At 35.6% G+C, this 19,869-nt stretch overlaps 2 protein-coding genes across 15 annotated transcripts in view; one reads left to right on the forward strand and one right to left on the reverse strand.

Annotated features, from left to right (window-relative positions):
- Positions 1-19,869, forward strand: part of LOC128858012 (glutamine-dependent NAD(+) synthetase) — a 275,347-nt gene that overhangs the window by 198,947 nt on the left and 56,531 nt on the right. For all 14 annotated transcript variants that reach the window (XR_008453969.1, XM_054093914.1, XM_054093915.1 and 11 more), the window contains one exon: positions 2,142-2,514. The gene's annotated coding sequence lies outside the window, so the exon portion shown is untranslated. The remainder of the gene's footprint in view (positions 1-2,141; positions 2,515-19,869) is intronic.
- LOC128858014 (cytosolic carboxypeptidase Nna1-like) overlaps positions 1-19,869 on the reverse strand; it is a 79,856-nt gene that overhangs the window by 34,391 nt on the left and 25,596 nt on the right. The window lies entirely within an intron of this gene.

The following is a 19,869-nucleotide window of genomic DNA, read 5'->3' on the forward strand; positions in this document are numbered from 1 at the left end:
AAGCCGTGGTTTCCAGAAAAAAATCGGAAAACGCATTTAGAATGGGCTCTCCGATGCCAGCATTTTACGGAGGAAGGTTGGGCGAATGTTTCCGGTCTGTTGAATCGAACTTAGTTTACCTAATTTTAAAATATCAACAACCATAGCTTCTTACGCTAGTTCAATTTCGAGGAAATAATACAAATCTTATAAACACACCTGGTGTAACATTTTTCAACCGACGGGTTGCCAAGAAATACTATCTAAATTCAGCGGTAGCCACTGTTAAGCACGGGCGAGTCAGCGTTATGATCTGGGGTTGTGTGTCTGCTGATGATGTCGGCAAAATGTTCATTTGCCAGGATCGCATGGACAGTCAAAAGTACATAAATGTTTGAGAAACTGTGATTTTGCCTTCGTAAACGCGTATTTTCGGCGACACTAATTTAGACAGAGTTCACAAATTAGTGACTACGGTGCGTGGGTTCAGAGACAATAACAGTGTTTTATTAGATTGGCCAGGACAGCCTCGAGATAAGATAAAGGAACAGAGTATAACATGGCAAAGAGTAACTTCACTTTTTCAAAGGACAAAATCCGTAATTAATGGGGTGCCTAATACTTTTGGCCAAGGCTGTATATGGTTTTTGCAGGAGCATGAACTATATTTTCATATAAAATATATTCCAATTAAATAAGAAACAAACAAACTATAGTTAAACTATGTAGACTTCCAAGTGTACTTTGCTTTCTGATATGTTCAGTCAGACAAGTTTACTTTTACAAATTGATTGACGAAAAGTTTAAAAGAACTTTCTAAAACTATTTTTCCTACGCAAAAGTTAAAACAAATTGACGGCAAAATGAATTGTGAGCTCTTTTTCTTTGCCATAACTGACCAGACCTAGTTAGGTGAGATGATGTAGTTTTTTCATACGAACAAGGAAGATGGTTTCCTTAGTTATACGAGGGTCGTTTGGAAAGTGCAAAAATAAAAATTATTAAATTTAAAAAATTTTATTTTTCGACATAGCCTCCTTTTAGGCTTATATACTTCGTCCAACGCTGTTCTATTTTGTTGATCCATTTCGAATAATAGGATTTGTCTAAGTCTGAAAAACAGTCATTCGTTTCGCCAATCACCTCCTCGTTTGCATAACATCTTTTTCCCCGCCAGCCATTTTTCAAATTGTAGAACAAATAGTAGTCCGAGGAATCCAAGTCTAGAGAATAGGGCGAAAAGGGCCATTAATTTTGCGACCACAACTGCTGAGGTGTGAGCTTTTGCGCTGTCGTGATGCAAAAGGAAAATTACTTAACTTTCTCGATTCAAACGAATGCCGAATTATAAATATAAACCGCTCGCCCGGGCGCCTTATATCCACACTTGGCTAAAACGTATTCACCACCTTCTAAGGTTAATCAGGCCGAAATTCTGGGGACTTGAAAGGATTTAAATCTTAACATTGTCCGATTAGCATTCATGCGGCGATACTGCACCTTCCTTCGTGCTGGTTTTACGATAGTTTTCTGGATGATAATGAGTGGAGGAGTGGTTTATTTAACCTTAGTATCTGTTCTCGGGTTGCCCAGTTTTCGCGAGGTCTTTATTCAGCTACTTGGCTCTCACCCTCTAACTATGTTTGAGAAGCTATCAGGACTGGTCTGCGAAATTTTCTCATTAGCGAGCAGCTCTTTTCCAACCCATCCCGCTATCCGTTTAGTGATGCCACATTGAACATATTTCTAGTCACTCTTCCCTGTGAGCTCTCCTTCATTTAACACAGCCTAGCTATGTCTAACTGCACCATTGCACCTTGTTATTTTTTCTTTCAGTTAAAGATGGGATCCGTTTATTGAACAGCTCCATAAAAGTTCGGTACTCTCAGATATCACTCAAAATGTACTTGAAATAACGCAATAACTAATTGATTGAGTAACTTTTTCGCACACTTAAGCACTTGTTGATAAACAGTACCTTTACTTGCATTACATACTGTATGCCATGTAGATTCGGATCATTTTTATTTTGTTTTATTCTTTACCTCCCTGTAATCCACTCAACGGGTGATAATCCAGTGTATTGTAGTTTTTTGTTCGCTTACAAATCCTCTGTGAATGACAAATCCGTTAACTTTATCAAATCTCTTGTTCTATTTCAGCACAGCAACTACAACAAGAACAATTGCGTTGTAAGCGGATGACTGCAGCAACAAAAAAATAAAATATTAATAGAGAAGTAAACAGAAACAACGATCCTTCCAATATCCACTAACAAAAAAAAACACTGTAATAAAAGAAAAAAGTACAACATAAAAAGTAACAACAACAACGCAACAACCACACATCGACAAGTCACCTACAACGACTTTCTGCAAAAAGACTTGAAACACAATAACAACAACAACAACAAAACGTGAAACTTAGTAGCAACAGTACAACAACACGAATGCAAAAGAAGAAAAATTGTGCAGCTTACAGAGAAATCCAAGGGGGAAGTGGCAAGAGAAAGCAGCCAACTTTGGCGTACAAATAGTAAGTTGAAAGCTTCTTGTTTGTCTTTTATGTTTTGGAATTCACAAAATCCTACTCAAGAGCGCCGGAAAAGCTTATAAGCGAGTATTGAACACATAACGAATTGCCATAATGATTTCCCATGAGCAAATCGCCTAGAAAGAATATCAAGAAAGTGGGTTCAAACAAAGTGAGCGCTTTGTTGCTGTGCGGCTCGGCGTCCATTAACTGTAGGATATCGAATGGTTGCAAGAAAAAAGACTACTGCTTTCGATAAGTATATAAGTAGTATATAGGGTGTTATTTTATGGTTTAATTGTTCGGCTTGGTAACGTCACTACAAGTGATTCACAATTTGACAAGAGTTCATTCACGCCAGAATAAAAGTTGCAAATTAATTTCAAAAAAACGTGATCCAGTTCGCGAAAGTTAAAGCGCGCTACGTTCATTGCTGAGGAAGACCCTTTTCGGGGCAAAGACTGCAAGAAAGCAAGAAAAGCTTTTCGCATTTAGTGTGTAGAAAATCTTGAAGCCATTTTTGATAAGCCGTTACATTCACTATGTTCGGATACAAAACCACAGGTTGTGCTTTGGATGTAGTGATTCTGCCAATTTGAACGTATGGATGTCTGGTTTGATGGGAAGCTCTTCGGAAGGGCTATAATATCACTAAATTGAGGAGGGTGCAAAGAATTGCATGTATTGGCATCACCGGTACATGTTGAACTTGCCCCAGTGCTCCCTTGAATGCAGTTTCGCACTTACCTCCGATCGACTTTTACATTATTTCCATTGTTGCTCAAAGTGCAATCAGGTGAAATGAGGTTGGTCCCTGAAGGCAATCTCTCAAAAGACATGGTAGTATTTTGGGCTATTAATACCGTGTTTTTCTGAACTTCCGACAGATCTCTCTACCCGCAAGCTGCAGTTTGAGAGTCGTGCCAGGACAATCTTCCCAAGTAGGCAGCATTAAAACGAGGGAAAATCTGTATCGATGCTGGTACCTCTATCTTCACTGGCGGCTCCAAGATGGAATCGAGAGTCGGAGCCAATTAATCGATTTCCTTAAAACTACCGAATGCTGCTAGAGTTTTTCAAGCAGAAATCTTTGCGATGCTGCAAGTATGCCAAATGCTTGTGAGATATTAATAATTTTTTTTTCGATAGTCAAGTCGCGATCACAGCTCTGACGACGTCATGGTACAGATATTGGATCAACTCTTGTAAGGAGCAGATCAAGTCTCTTGGTGGTGCAGGTAACATTTCTCTGATCGGGGTTCCAGGATATAGGAACATAGAGGAAAATAAAATTGCTGATGAGCTTGCCAGTAAGGGAACTGAATTGGTTTCAGAGACCTCCTACCAGATTATCGGCATCCCCCTTACTGTTAAAGGGGAATCGCACAACTTATTTTCAAGAGAGCTTGGAAAAGATGGAGCTCCATTTCTTCATGAGCTATTTTGAAAACCCTGTAGCCCCAGTACACTAGACGGAGGTATCAGAAAATCTTGGGAACTCCACGCTATTCAATTTCAAAACTCGTAGCAGTGTTTGCCGGTCATGGCACGATAGGCACATACGCGGAAAAATTAGATTTACCGTTTAACCCCCAATGCAGAAGCTATGTGGACCTTTCAAAGAAGGAAACTTTTAAGTACTTTCTCTGTAAATGTCCGGGTTAGGCAGCTAGACGATTAAGGCCCTTTCTGGGCCAACCTAAATCACATCAATCTTCTCCATTACATTAACAGCTCTGGTTGGCTGTATATATCTGCCTATTGTAGCTCTCAACAGCAAAAAGTCAGACTTGAGGAGCGAAGGAGTCGCTTGGCCGAAATCGGTCAATTTCCGAACATTGTGTTTGCTGACGAGAAAATTTTTCAAATAGAGCAATTAGTAAACTCTCAAAACGATAGGTTTTATTGGACCGACCGTTCATACGAGAATTTGAGTCATCGATTGGCTACCAGGAGGCAGCACTCGCCACAGGTAATGGTTTGGGCCGCTGTAACCGCAGATGGGCGCTCTTCAGTCGTTTTCATCGAGCCTGGCGTCAAGGTAAATGCAAAATATTATCGGGGAAAGTATTCTGGAATTTGCTTTGCAGTCATGGGCAGACAAACATTTCGGTGGCAGACCATGGACGTTTTAACAGGACTCGGCACCTTATCACAAAGCTCGAGTGAACCAAGAATGGTTAAAAAACAACGTTCCGAACTTCATAACGTCCACACAATGGCTCTAAAACTCACAAGAGTTTGGCTCTCAAGATTCACCAGTCTCGAGGCGCTGAAAAAAGTCATTGCTCACGAGTGGGCCAAAATACCTGCAAGTCACTTTCGGTTAGCTTGCGATTCGTTTGTGGACCATGTCAAGGCCCTAGTCAATGCCAGAGGTCATCATATCAAGCAAAAGTAAATTTATTCTTAAGTTTGTATTATTTTCACACATTTTTTACTTTGAATTGAATAAAAATAATTTTCCAAACTAAATTTATGGTCTTTTTAATTGGTTACACTTCGGGTGCCGGACCCTGTAATATTGCATTTCTTCAAGCATCTGGCTTAGAAGCACGCACCAATCTAAGCACTTCGGTTATGAACTAAGAAGCTATAAAAAGTCACCAATTGTTGTTGTTTTTACATAAAAAATTTAACTTTGCGAGCAGCGGAAGGGGTGAATCGAAAGTGGCATTTATATGTGCCAGAATTGAATAGGTTGTTGCAGCAATGAACTGAAATACCTAGATTTTTACTAAAAGTGCTGACAAACAAATTCGGAATTTTGATCAAATTTGTTAATTTTTTAAAAGCTTTTAGTTATATGGTTGTTGTTGCAGTTTGAGTTGTGTTTTTATATACATATATGCAGTGTACTCTCTCCTAAGCGCCCACCTGAGGGACAGAAAAAGGTGTCCCCTTATGAAAAAAGTGTAGAAAAAGTTAATATTATGGGAGGGTTAACGTATTCGCTTATGGGGGGTGACCGCTTTAGAGAGATGTAGATTAGAGCCTGTGTCGCACCGCTATCATTTTGACCGCCACTGTATGTATTCATACCGATATGTTCATAAATCCATCTTACACCATTTTGCTCTACAAAATTTCAGCCAAAGTATTGTTACAACTCATCAAATTTCACTTACTGCACCTTTTGTAGTATTTTGGCGTGCATCCCTGCAGGACAGCAATCTACTAAAACAATGGTGTGCAGTTGCAATGAACTTAAATGTTCATCTAGTTTGCTTTGGTTCTCTTTTCTATATCGCCCATTTTATTCAAAAGTGTCCTAACTCAAAAAAGTAAAATATCGAGAGTCATGGCTACGATGTTTTTAATTTACGATGACTCCCTAAGTAAAAGTTAAGACATATTTCCATCTACTGAGATATCGGTAGTGGATATCGCAATGCACTTTTTATTCAATATAAAAGAAGAGCTTTTGGTGATTTCTGTATACTTAGCTTAAACAGTTTTTTTGGGATCACGACACTATTGAAGTGAATAAGCGATTTCAGAAACTGGTTAGTCTTGCCTTGTGATGCCCCAGGATTACAAAACTAGACTCTGGCTCACACTGTTGCCGCTGTCACTATAATCAACTTAGTTCTAGCTTCGATTCCTGGTACAGATTTTTTCGGTTTTGGTTATATATATTTAATATGAAAATAGAAAGATTTTACTTCAATTTATGAATTTTATAATTTACAATTTTTTTTTAGTTCTAATGTAAATATAAGCAAGTGGAAAACAGTCCTTTTCATCACCGAGTCCAAATTTAATTTGGTAGGATACGATGGTAGATGCTACGTCCGACGCCTACGAAGCAAACGGCTTCAAAAATCATACTGTATTAAGACAGTGGAACCTAGTGGCTATGTTATGGTCTTTGGATTCTTTTCATCTTCCGGTTTGTGGCCACTTCATCGTATTACCGGTACAATACCTGTGTATCATTAAGTTCACAGAGATATTATGGAATCTGTAATGCTGCCACATACCGTGTGGGGAATGCCACTAAAGTGGGTCTTCCAACAGTACAATGAACCGAAGGATACAAAGGTCTTTAAATCGTGGTTCCATCGTGGTTCCCTGGCTTTAACGCTAAAGAAATCTTAAGGGAAATTGGTAAAAAAGAATCTTTGACCCGGTCGCACTGTGACGAAGTTGACGAAAGCAAACTTGTTCTGAGCTAGAAAAATATTTCTTTAGTTCAGAACATTCCTGCAGGGGTGTTACAATCAAGCTCATATGAACATAAGTATGCATATACCCAACAAACATTTAGATTCACAAATGAGTAATTGAGAAATCTTAGCTCGAAGCTTTTACTCCCATAAGGAAGGTAATCGTCAATTTTCGTTTATAAGGAGATTTTTACATTCTTGCGAAGAGCCGCTTATGAGTACTTGTGAATTGTGTGAATGACTCTTACTAGCCTAATACGACTTATTTCGTATTCGAATGTGATTTTAGTGTAGCTTCAATGAAACTATCATATTTTTAGACTCTTATTGTTCTCACATACGGCATTTTTTTTTGCAAAATTCTTAAAATCTGTTTGCTTTTGAAAATTTCTGGCATATGACATTGTTTCGTATGAAAACGTTATCTGCCGAAAACAAACACAACAAGGCGAGTCATATATGAATGAGTCAAAGTTTTGATTCTTACGAAATTGAGCTTAGAATACATATTTATGCACATACTCGTACATGGACATACTCGGATACCAAACAAATTTATACACCTAGCGAATGAAAAATATTCTGCGTAAAAAGTTTACCACAGCACTGACTGTCGCCGTATCATTAAATTCTATTTTTATCGTTTTTTTTGTTTTTTAATTCTTTCCATTTTCAACCTTCTTCCACTCGCTTTGCTGTGCATCTATTCGCATAACGGTTGGCAAATTTTAAATTTTCTGCGCTCATTGACTTTTCGTTGTATTCCGCTTTGTTATTCAGAGTTCAAACACTCGTCAGCAGCTTATGCAAAGTTTCAAGTTGATTCTGTATTGATTGGTGTCCAAACTGCAAAGTTTTACTTTGAGATCTCAACTGTTGAGTTGTTTTGCGTTTTTCTTCTGACAAGTTTTTCGTTCGTTTTTTTTCATCCTTTTTGAGTTTAGGAAATTTTACAATTTCCACAGAAGAAATCACTTGTAAGCATTTAACAATTACAAAAACAAAACAGTGTTGCCTAAGAAGGAGATTTACTTATAATCAACTTGAAGAAAATATTTCCTGATATTTCTTTGACCAACTAAGCTTGTGCCCAAAGTCAACTAGGGGGCAAATGAACTGAACCACGTGTTTGAGCTAAGTAGGTACAAATATGGGCATTTCCGCAGTAAAGTGCACCAGCATGAAAAGGTGAATGGATAAAAAACTTTTTGCCTGTTAAGAAAAGAAAAATAAAGAAGAAAAAAATATTAAAGTATTCGCATTTTAAAAATTGAGAATCACTAAGAAAAGTTACTTCAAAATGCATTTAAGTTTTTTTCTATGGTATATTGAATATCATTTTTTCTTTAATAATTCTGCTTTAAGTTGGAGTGCAGGCAGGTGATACATACCACAAATCTGTTTTACAACAACAATTCATTTCAATAAATATGCAGATAATGCAAATAGCGATCAGTTAACGCTAATTTCTATACCCGTAAGCACTATGTCTGACCAGATAAGAACGAGAGAATAAATTAGAATTTTAAATAAAACAAAAACGGTGGGAGATAACAAATCCTCTATAATTCTGCCTTTTTTTGCTGTATTAATACTGAAGATTGCATTCGCTTCAATAACAGCAATCTTGCCTGCTGCTGACCTAGCCACTGATCTAAAAATGGGTCTGGTCTGAGAAAATTAATTTTTGTTCAAAATCCGGATCATCGAGTCGAAATTCCGGCAAATTTGTTTAATAATTTCAAAACGTTCGACAAGCGTAAAACGTATGATGAAATTACGTAACTTACAGAATATTTTGACAACTGGTTGGTACTTTAACAGCTGCTGTAATAGCAACTAACAAAAACTGTCATTGTTCACAATCAGCTTTTATGTAGAAAGAAAGAGATTGTAAATCTTCGAAATTTATTTTTTTTTGTTTCTTTTGGATAACTAACGGGACCAGATTTTTGGAAATCCCTGTCTTTTGACTTAGAATAGTTTTCAAAAATTCGTAACCTCTGTTCTATTGGAGCTAGGAATGTGTTTTTTTTTCATCTCATTTCATGATGCTAAAAGAATAAACTTTTTAAGTAAAAATAATTGTATGAAAATGATATGTTAGAAACATTTTTGTATTATAAACAAATTAAATGTTTAATTCGAGTTTTCAGAATTTTTAACATAACCCTCGTCTTTCTCGCTCTTTTGCTATTAAAAAATTGAGTGGTTGTGGAGATATATGTAGATACATAGATGTTTATGTAGATACAGTGAGGTGCAAAAATGGAACATAAATAACTTAGGTTACGTTTAGTACCATATCTACGCAAACAAGCTTGTTTATTTGATTGCAATTGTACGTGTATTATATAATTAGTGTGTAAGCTTTCAAATGAGCCCATAACGGTTAAAATCTAACAACAACAACTACTCATTGGAAGAGCTGAAAATAAAAACACAAATGTTCCAATTATGCACCGCTTATTTATTTATGAAAAAAGTACAAAAAAGAAATTACTTTAATACTTCGTCCAAAGCCCCTTCGATTTTTTTAATGCCTTTATACGGTTTGGCATACTTTCTGTATATTTAGCCACAGTTTGTGGCGGAATGGAGTACCACACATCCTGGACTCGCTCCCAGACCTCATTCATCCCTTTTGGCGGGTTCACATAGTTTGCGAGCTTTTGTTTTACGAGATGCCACAAATTCTCAATGAGGTTCATGTCAGGGCTTTGTGCTGGCCACTGCATAACCGAAAATTTTTGGGACTTCAGCCAGCTGGACACCATTTTTGCCGTATGTTTAGGGTCATTGTCTCGTTGAAAAATTACTTTTTCAACAGCAAGGCCGGTTTTTTGGATGGCAGCAGGCAAATTTTCTTGCAAGATCGTCAAGTACTGCTCCTTTTTCATTCGTCCTTCGATTTTGATCAAAGGACCCCCAAACCATTATGTTGCCACCACCATGCTTCACTGTTTCTTTCACGCTTGATTTTGTTAACTGCTGGGGATCTTTTGACCAAAACCATGAACAGCCATCCGATTCAAACTGGTAGATGTTTATTTCATCTGACCATATCACCTGTAAAAAACAAAAATATGCATTAAATGATATTAATTATTGAAGCTTTCCTGCTTAGTACCTGCTACCAATCTGCACTAGTCCAATCGGCGTGTACTTCAGCAAACTTTTTTCTGCTTATCATGTTTTTTTTTTGAAAGCAGCGGTCTTTTCTTCTTTTCTGCAGCTTTCAATCCTAATTTTTTTAAATTTCGTCTCGCTGTCCATTTGCTGACTTTGAAATGCATTGTCTGAATGCCTTCTGACGGTATTTTTACGCTACCGCTTGCAACTAGTTTAGCCAAATGCCGGCTTTCCCACTCGGTCATTTTTTGTGGACGCCCAGGATTTTGTTTAACTTGTAATAAATCATGTTTTTTTTTAAGCCTTTGCACTTTGGTGTGACTAACTTTGAATTTTTGGGCACATTTTCGAATAGACAACCCGTCCCGCACAGATTTTACAATATTTTCTTCAAAACTTGGTTTTATAGTTTTATTTATTAATGACTTGACACTTTGACACTTTATGACACCAATTCCAGAAGAAGAACAAAAGAAACCACAGCCAAATTTAAAAAGAACCGTTAAAATTAAGCATTGAACAACAACGAAGTAAGCGGTGCATAATTGGAACATTTGTGTTTTTATTTTCAGCTCTTCCAATGAGTAGTTGTTGTTAGATTTTAGCCGTTATGGGCTCATTTGAAAGCTTACACACTAATTATATAATACACGTACAATTGCAATCAAATAAACAAGCTTGTTTGCGTAGATATGGTACTAAACGTAACTTATGTTATTTATGTTCCATTTTTGCACCTTACTGTATATTCAAACTTTTAGTCGGGCAAGTGGTTTTTCCTTGAATTGTAAGGCAAATAATTGTCGGTCTCAGAGAAAAGAAATTAAATGCTTTCTTTAGAATTTTTCCGTAACTTTCGAACTTAAAAAAAAATGTTATCGTGATGTAGCAAAAAAGATGGAAATAGTCTCTGCATAAGAAATTAGGTTAAAAAAAATCAAAATTTAAAAACGGTGTGTTTATTTTTGAGCAATAAAAATTGTTCGACTTCGTTTTTGTTAGTCTTATAAATTCACAAACTTGTATTAAACAAATCTTTATATATAAAACTGAATGTTTGTCTGTATGTCATCGATGAACTCAACAACTACTGGACCGATTATTATCAAAATTAGTATATATATGTATTTTCCCACGGAGAAGGTTTATAGAATATGCACATTGATACCACTCGCCACCAGATGGCGCTGCAGAGTAGCAACTTCTGCCTCGTTCAACCGATTGTCATAAAAACTAGTATTACCATGTATTTTTACACAGAGGAAACGAATATGACGAATTTAATTGAAGACATATGTTTGACAATCGCTAACAAGGCACTAGTGCAATTGGGAATGCCTGCTCCAAACCGACCTGCAAACAACCTTTTCGATCGTGATTTGTATCGAGAAACACACTATTATTCTGACGAACTGGGGACATTCGTTAGAACAAATCTTCTGCAGTTGATTCCAGAACAACGCATTGCGTTTGACAGAATTATGCGTGCAATCACAGAACAAAGCGGTGGACTGTTTTTCATAGATGCGCCCGGTGATACAGGCAAGACTTTTCTTCTTTCACTAATTTTTGAAACCATACGATTACAAAATAATATTTCACTGGCTATTGCATCATCTGGAATTGCGGCAACTCTCTTGGATGGTGGCCGAACAGCGCATTCAGCATTGAAACTGCCGTTGAATTGGCAAAACACTGAGGCTCTAACATGCAACAAAGGCAAAAACTCTAGAATGGGAAAAGTACTCCAAACGCGTCAAATTATCATATGGGACGAATTTACAATGTGTCACAAGAAAACATTGGAAGCGCTTGATCGTACACTGCGAGATTTGAGAGGAAATAGACGGATCTTCGGTGCCGCACTCATTTTATTGTCTGGTGATTTTCGACAAACACTGCCCATTATACCACATTCAACACCCGCTGATGAACTTAATGCATGTCTAAATGCACAATTATTGGATATTGGAAATGGGCGAATGGAAATTGATGAATCTACACAATGTATCACCCTGCCAGTAAACTTCTGTAAGATCACAGAAAGCATCGACGTATTGGTACAAAAAGTTTTCCCAAACATTGCACAAAACTACGAAAACCATCAGTAGCTCAGTACGCGTGCTATATTAGCAGCCAAAAACATCGATGTCAATACCAACAACTTCACCTTTCAGCATAGAATACCCAGTGAAACGACAACATATAAGTCCATCGATACTGTGGAGAATCAAGACGAGGTTGTCAACTATCCAACTGAATTTTTGAATTCCCTTGATTTGCCAGGCATGCCGCGCCGCACGTTCTTACATTGAAAATTGGCGTACCCATCATTCTTCTTAGAAATATAAATCCAACGGGACCAGACTCTCTGGCAAGAAAATGATGAACAATGATATCGAGGCAACAATTTTGACTGGAAAATTCAAAGGTGAAGACGTTATGTTGCCACGTATCCCACTGATCCCCACAGATATGCCATTCGAAATCAAACGTGTACAGCTCCCGGTGCGACTCGCTTTCGCAATGATTATTAACAAAGCAAAAGGACAATCGTTACAAGTGTGTGGATTGAATTTGAAGAATCCATGCTTCTCACATGGACAACTCTATGTGGCTTGCTCACGTGTCGGAAAACCTTCTGATTTATTCGCCTACGCACCAGATGGAGAAACAAAAAAAATTTGTTTACCACAGCACTTCAATAAACATCGAATTGAAACTAAACTTTGTAATGTCACACTTTTTTCGAAATAAACAAAATCAATAAAATGGTTTAGAATGAATTGAATATTTGTGTACTGATTTTTCTTTAAAGTTATTTTTATAAAATACAACTTTTATTAAAAAAAAACATAAACGTTTTAATATATTACAAAATTTTTTTACCACAAAAAATATTTCGAATTAAAAAAATGGTTATTTAAAGTTTATATTTTTTACCAACAAAATATTTTGAATTTTTTGTTTTTAATCTTCCACCTTTTTCGACATTTTTTTATTATTTTTTACCCAACAAATTGTTCCAATTGCCCTAGTTTCTTAAATTGAAATTTATGAGTAAAAATTTGCTCAATTTTTTTTATTAAATTTTTAATTTTAAAAATTGTGAACAAAAATTCGAGTTTTTTTTACAATTATATACATTTTTCGACTTTTTTTATTTTTTAGCGAAAAAATTGTTCGAACTCGTTTTTGGTAATTTTTGACTTATCAATTCCAAATTTTTATCAAAAAGTGTGCTAAATTTGTTTAACTGTTTTAAATTAAATTTATAATTTAAAAATTTTTTTACCAAAAAAAATATTACGATTTTTTTCATTTTCTACCGTTTTCGACTTTCCTTGTTTATTTTTTAGCGAACAAATTCGAATTCATTTTTGTTAATTTTTTACACATAAATTTAAAATTTTTACCCAAAAATTGATCGGTTTTTTAAATTATCAAAAAAACATATTTCAGATTGTTGCTTTTAATTTTCTACCTTTTGCGACTACTCGTGTTTATTCTTTGCCAAGAAAATTGTTCGAGCTCGATTTTTTATTTTTAAAATCAATAATTTTTTTTTAAATGTTTAATTTTGTAATTAAATTCAATTACCTTGACCTTAAAAACAAAGCAAATTAATGGCAAAATAAGTTTTTTACCGAGCCACGTACCAGCGCTGTTCATTGTTCTGCTCCCATCTTTTTTTTCAATTCCAGAAAATTTTCTCTTTCATGTAACACAAACTTTTTCTTGTTCTACATTCCACTGAATCTTTGAAATAATTTTTTTAGTTAATCATACTCTTGAAATTTCAAAGCCTATTAAAAAAAATCCTGATATCGGAGAAAAGAACTAAAACGCAGTTTTACTGTATTTGCTCCGTAGTTTCGAGTAAGGTATAAAATTAATGTCGCATAATGTTTTGAATAGAAATAAATTATATTTTCAAGGAAGAAAAATAACGTTTTCTTATTCCCAATTGCAAAAGCAATCCTGTTTATTTTGGAATGCACCATGTATTCGTAAGATATAGCATTTACCTCCAGCATTTATCGGCGACAGCGTGCAAGTGGGAAACAGCTGCGCCTGCAGAAACTGCACACGTCCACCGAAGCCTCCAAGCTCCATTGCCTTCAAGTGCTAAGTGCAATTGATCGAAATACAAATATAATTTTTCATTTGCACGCGCTTCACTTCACCTGCACATTCGCACATTCACATGGCTTTGAAATTTATTTTATAAATCTTTCTCAGTCAGAAAAATTAACTTTGCACTTTTCAACTTCAACCGTTTTTTCGCTCTACTACTTTTCAGTTATGTGGGAGAGAGTTCAAGTTAAGATGTTGATCTGGCCCAACACAGTTTGTGATACATATTTATTTACTTATATTATGAATTGCATTTGCATATTCACGCTTCAGGCGAAATTGCTCGTATTTTTCGTTTTTAGGTGCTTTACTGTTGTTATTTTTTTTTTTTTAATGCCTTTGTGATTTACTCTTGCAAATGCAATGGCGGATTGTTCTGCCCCATTTGACGCTCTTATTTCTTTAATTTATTTGTGCTTATCTTAGACAGCTCGAAATTGATGAGTTCCTTTGCCTTTCGTTATTTATTTGCTTGAAATTAAAAGCTCATTGATTGCTTTGCTTGTTTGTTGTTTGTTTTTTTTTGATTTTCGTCTTTGTCTCTGCGCCAATTTTATTGCTTTTTCACTCTATAAAATGCCACTGCCATTTGGCATATTGAAACCATCAAAATGTTTGCTCCCGGTATTGACTTTTAAATTTGATTTATTTTTGTCAGCTGCTTTGACGTGAGCTCCAATTTGTTAGTTCAATTATATCGATGAAAGGTTGAACTTTTACCAAAAAGAAAACTTCTTCCAGAATGCTCATAAAAACAAATAATTGGAGTTTAGAAAATGTCAGCAGTTGCGCTGCTAGGTGCATGATGACCCCGTTTATTTGTATATTACATACAAATATAACTTCACTTCACTACTGCTGTGGATGCCTGGGCGTATGAGTAACCACAGCGCTCCTATTTCTACCCACAATAGCCTTCGCACCAACAATAACCAGTTGTGTTAATCAAAAAAACTATTCGCAACAACTTTTTACAAATAACTCCACGCACACACCCGCAAACACTAATATCCGTAAAATATGCATTTTTAGTAATTTTTTTTATTCATTCCTAAAACTTTTGCATATTTCTCCCATGAAATAAATAGTTCGAACAACTTTTTTTGAACAAACTCTAAATACGACTGACGAAATATTCAGCCGAAAAATATGCACGAAAAATATACGCACACATTCTCATGGCACGCAAACAAAACAATAAGTTGCAACCAGTGTAATGCAACAACAATCTGTGTAAGAATGTAACCAGCTAACGAAAATCGTGAATTTTTGCATTTGAATTTTCATAGGCATTCACTTCACCGTCAAGTGTAACGTGTCTGGAAATCGTGAAAACCGCGGCAAATGCCAAAAAACGAAAAAACGAAAAACAGAAATGCCGTTATACTTAAAAAAAAAAACAAACAAACAAAAAAAAATCCAGAAACCCTTGGATACCAAGCGAAGTGACGTTGGCAGAAAGGTGAAAGCGCTCAAGCCGCTTGACAACAACTTAGAATAACAACAATTGCAAGAAGTCTTGTAAATCGGCTAACCGAAGTCAGTAGATGTGCAGAGAAACGGTTAGATGTGCAGTTAGGCTAGACGGACAGGTAGCTAGACAGATAGACAGTCGCTTCGTTAGACAGGTGACGTTTATGTAGGCAACAAATTCTCCTTTGGCGTTCATGTACGTCGTTTTGCCGCAGACACGCACATTTACACCACTTCAGTATTGTATGATAATTTCCATTTGCTATGTCGTTAATTGATTGATGTCAGCGTTGATGGCAGTTTTCTGTATTTTTAGTGAAATTAGGTTTTTGTGATTAAAATAGCAGGCATATGTTTGTGGTTATAAATAGAAATTGCACACTCACTTCAACATTTCTTCACAACTTTCATAAGAGGTAGTTGTGCTCCTCACATTGACTGCTAAATTGGATTCGTAATCCGACAAATGATCAATTTAGTATGGAAAAATATTTCTTTTTTTTAAGTATGTATAACTTACAGTCAGTCAAAAAGTACTTGCACTGTGATTTTTTTACAATAAATTTTTTTTGTCAATGTTGTGTTAAAAAAATTTGGTTTTTTTAGCAGTCTTAATCGAATTTTGAAGTTTTATCCGAAAGCCATTAAATTTTCCTCAAAATTTTAATTTTTTTTATTTAGAATTAAAAAAAATTTTTTTGGTAAGCAATTTTATAGCTCATTTAAATTAAGTGCAAAAAGTGCAATTTCAAAGTTGCTGCAAATTCCCGTTGATTTTTAGTAGAGTCTGTGCTGATGGTCTCTGCATTTTCTTTCCTTCAAGCGTTCAACCATTGAATGATTTGGTGGCTTGTTCCCAAAATTTGTTTCCGATCGAGTTTGTTTTTTCTCCACACAAACGAGAATCAATTGAAAACTTCGGGCAAAAATAAAAATTATTAAAATTATAATATAATTAAAATTATAAAGGGTTTTTCAAAAACAGGTGTTATTTTGAATAGCCCGATCGAATCGAGAGATGACTAACGATTTTTTATGGCCGGAATTGAATGGTATTGATCTGGACAACGTTTATTTTCAACAAGACGGCGCTACGTGCCAAGCAACGAAACCATTGATCTTTTCCGGGAAAACTTTCCGGACCGTGTCATCTCTCGAAGAGGTGATCACAATTGGCCAGCAAGATCTTGAAAGAAAAGGTCTACGCCAACAGCCCAGGGTCGATTCAAGACCTTATAGTGCGTTATATCGCACGATCTGGGTGGTCAATTGACAGGTCCCGAACGTGAAATAATCCATTGATCCAAAAATGAGCTTCGTCGCTGAACACAATTTTTCGATAAAAAAGTGGATCTTCGGCCAACTTTCCAAGAGTCCATTCACCAAAAATTCTGCATTGCGGGAGGTCGTTCGGCTTCAATTCTTGCACCAGCTGTATTTTGAAAGGCTTCACACCTAAATCCTTTCCTATCATGGACATAGGGCAGCCACTTGTAATTCGGTTATGGAAAATTTCATGAAAAGGATATTCTCCTGTAAGCGTGGTCGTGGTGGTCATTTGCCTGATATTATTTTTTTAATTAACGGCATACCTTCCTCTTTATAATGAAATAAACATCCGATCATTTATATTAAAAAATAGCATTTTTCTTTGAATATCAAAATAACACCTCTTATGGGAAAACCCTTTACATTGTTTGGGATAAACCTTTTTTATTTTTCGACATAGTCTCCTTGTAGGCTTCGTCCAACGCTGTTCTGGTAAGTTGATCCCTTCCGAATAATAGGATTTGTCTAAGTCTGAAAAACAGCCATTCCTCAACTGCCTCCTCGTTTGCATAAAATCTTTTTCCTGCCAGCCATTTCTTCAAACTAGGAAACAATTAGTAGTCCGAGTGATTCGAGCGAGCCAAACCTGGAGAGTAGGGCGGATAAGAAACCAGTTGCAAGCCTATGTCCATTAATTTTGCGACCACAACTGCTGACTCGTGAGCTGGTGGGTTGCCATGATGGAAACGGAAAATCACTCGAATTCCTCGATTCAAACGAATGCCACACACACACACAGAAATATACCAATCTGGCTCACACTTGGTGTGTGTTCTTCCAAGAGATGCTACTAACTGAACATAACCTCCATATGCGCCAGGAGTACAATCTCTCTAACTTTGCCGGCATTTTTAAGCGACTTTCGTAAATTAATTGAATTGCACACTTTTTCAAATCGAAAATTTTCGTAAATAAGACAAATTAGCACCACAAGCCACGAGGCGGTCATTCACCAGATATTGCGTGCACTCTCTATTCCATAAAATCCACACAACATTTCACTAAAAATTTACAGAATGCACGTATCGTTCCACCACTACCGTCTTCGCCGTGCGACTCCTATCCACCGTCTAGACCATTCTAGAAACAGCTTTTTGTGCCTAAAATCGCTGGGTGCTTTGAAAACGATTGAGCGTTTGCATGTGAAATGATCCAAGTACCTATATTAGACGTTGTCGTCAAAAATTTGTTTATTTGATATAGAGTGTTTTAAAGTGATATATATATTTTTTTTTTTTTAATTTTTATAAATATTTTTTTTTTAAGTTTTTGGAATATAAAATATTATACTTGAAAAACAAAAATATTTTTTTTTGTTTAATTTTTTGAAATATAAAATACTGGAAAAAAAAAACTAATTTTTTTGGTTAAAATATTTTGTAAAAAAACTTTTTTTGGTAATTTTTGAAACAAAAACACCGCTCAGATCTTGTTTTTATTTAGTTTTAATATAGCTTAGACTATCAGTAATCTGCTCAGTAATCCCTGTAAGTTTCATAATAGGACTCCCTACTATGGCGCCTATCGTGGTCGCTTTACGTTGCTCTCTGCGCATTTTATCATTGATTGATTATCATTTTCGTAACTTGATTTAGCATTTTTTTCGTTCTCTAGCCTGAGAGTCTTAATTCTTTCTGCCTGACATTTTTCTAGCCTCTTCTAACTAAAATGTCTTGTTTATAATTATATGAAATACAAATTTTTTATAAATTCACAAAGCAACAATTCTATAAGTTCAATAATGTTTTGCTTACAATTGTCATTTGCCCGCTCATGTGGACACTTCGAAATTTCTTTTGAAATATAGAAAGTGTGAAGAAAATGTTATGCGAATACTCGTCTTGCCCTTTAAGGGGGGCCTCTACTGTAAAACTTAAAAAAAATCGATTTTTTACTTTTTGTTGAAACATACTCAGAAACAACTCCAGAATGTTCCATGAAAATCTTAAAAAGAAATCTTGAATAGTATTCAAGTTATAAAAGTTTTAGCAAAGCAGGTATAAACTGAGCGCTCGAGCGGTTTACGGTCATATGCTGTAAGTATGAAAAATTGTTTAAGCGTGTTTTTCTCGAAACCACGTTTTCAAAATTGCCCACATCACAGCTCCGTGAAAAATTAACATATCAAGCTCAAACTTTGATAGTATATTTTTAACAATATTTACTAGTTTTTAAAGCTATGGTGGGAAAAATTTATTATTTATAACCCCTTTTTTAATAACAAAATGACAACAAAAAAATGTCGATTTTTTAAAAAACTTCAAAAATTTTACAAAAAAAATTTTTTTTTTGCAAGTAATAGGCTTAACAACTAAAAATAATGATATATAATAAAAAAAAATTGGTTTTTTTCATTTCAGATTTTTTTTAAATGCGCGACAGTGTGGGCAGATTTCAAAAGGCGTTTCGGGGGAGCGGCTGTACAGCTGCCATTTTGAAATGAAAATAAATTAAAAAAATTTTTTGTACACTCAAGACCTGTGTTTATGTAACCCTAAACTTTTTTTTACTAATATAATTAAATTAATACAAGTATGAAAACAAAATCCATGAAAATTTGATTTTTACAGTAGAATCCCCCCTTAAACCAGCCCTGTACCCAAATTGAACAACTTTAATTAGCAAGAATCCATCCTTATATTTAAAACGTATGTTAAGAGAATCTCTTTAAAAAAAGGGCCAAAAAACAGTTGTTGTGCTATATTTGAGGTTATGTAAAAAGGGTAAAGGTACTCCTTTTCCAAAACTCCTCCTCCAATTTGTGGTGTCCGTCTTGATGTTTTTACACAAATAGACGGACCCACAGTTTTAAGCCGACTCCGAACGGACGATGGCTTTTTGTTTTTACCCTCTTTTGGGCATCCGCGTCTGACCAGACTTTTTCGACTTTGGACGCAAATTTAACATATTTCTATTATAGCTAACGACGTGAGCTTCCAGGTAGCTTTCTAAAATTTAATTTTCTATCGATTTATGGATATATCCTTTTTAAAGGTATCCTCGAACAGGAAGAAAAAGGGCCGGACACGAGTGCCCATCCGAAGGTTTTAAAAAAGATGCCCAACGGAAGGTTTATGAGGTACTTTTTCATGGTAGAAATACATTTAGAAGTTTGGCA

The sequence above is a fragment of the Anastrepha ludens genome, chromosome 3 (genome assembly GCF_028408465.1).
Source record: "Anastrepha ludens isolate Willacy chromosome 3, idAnaLude1.1, whole genome shotgun sequence".
Classification (NCBI taxonomy): Eukaryota; Metazoa; Arthropoda; class Insecta; order Diptera; family Tephritidae; genus Anastrepha; species Anastrepha ludens.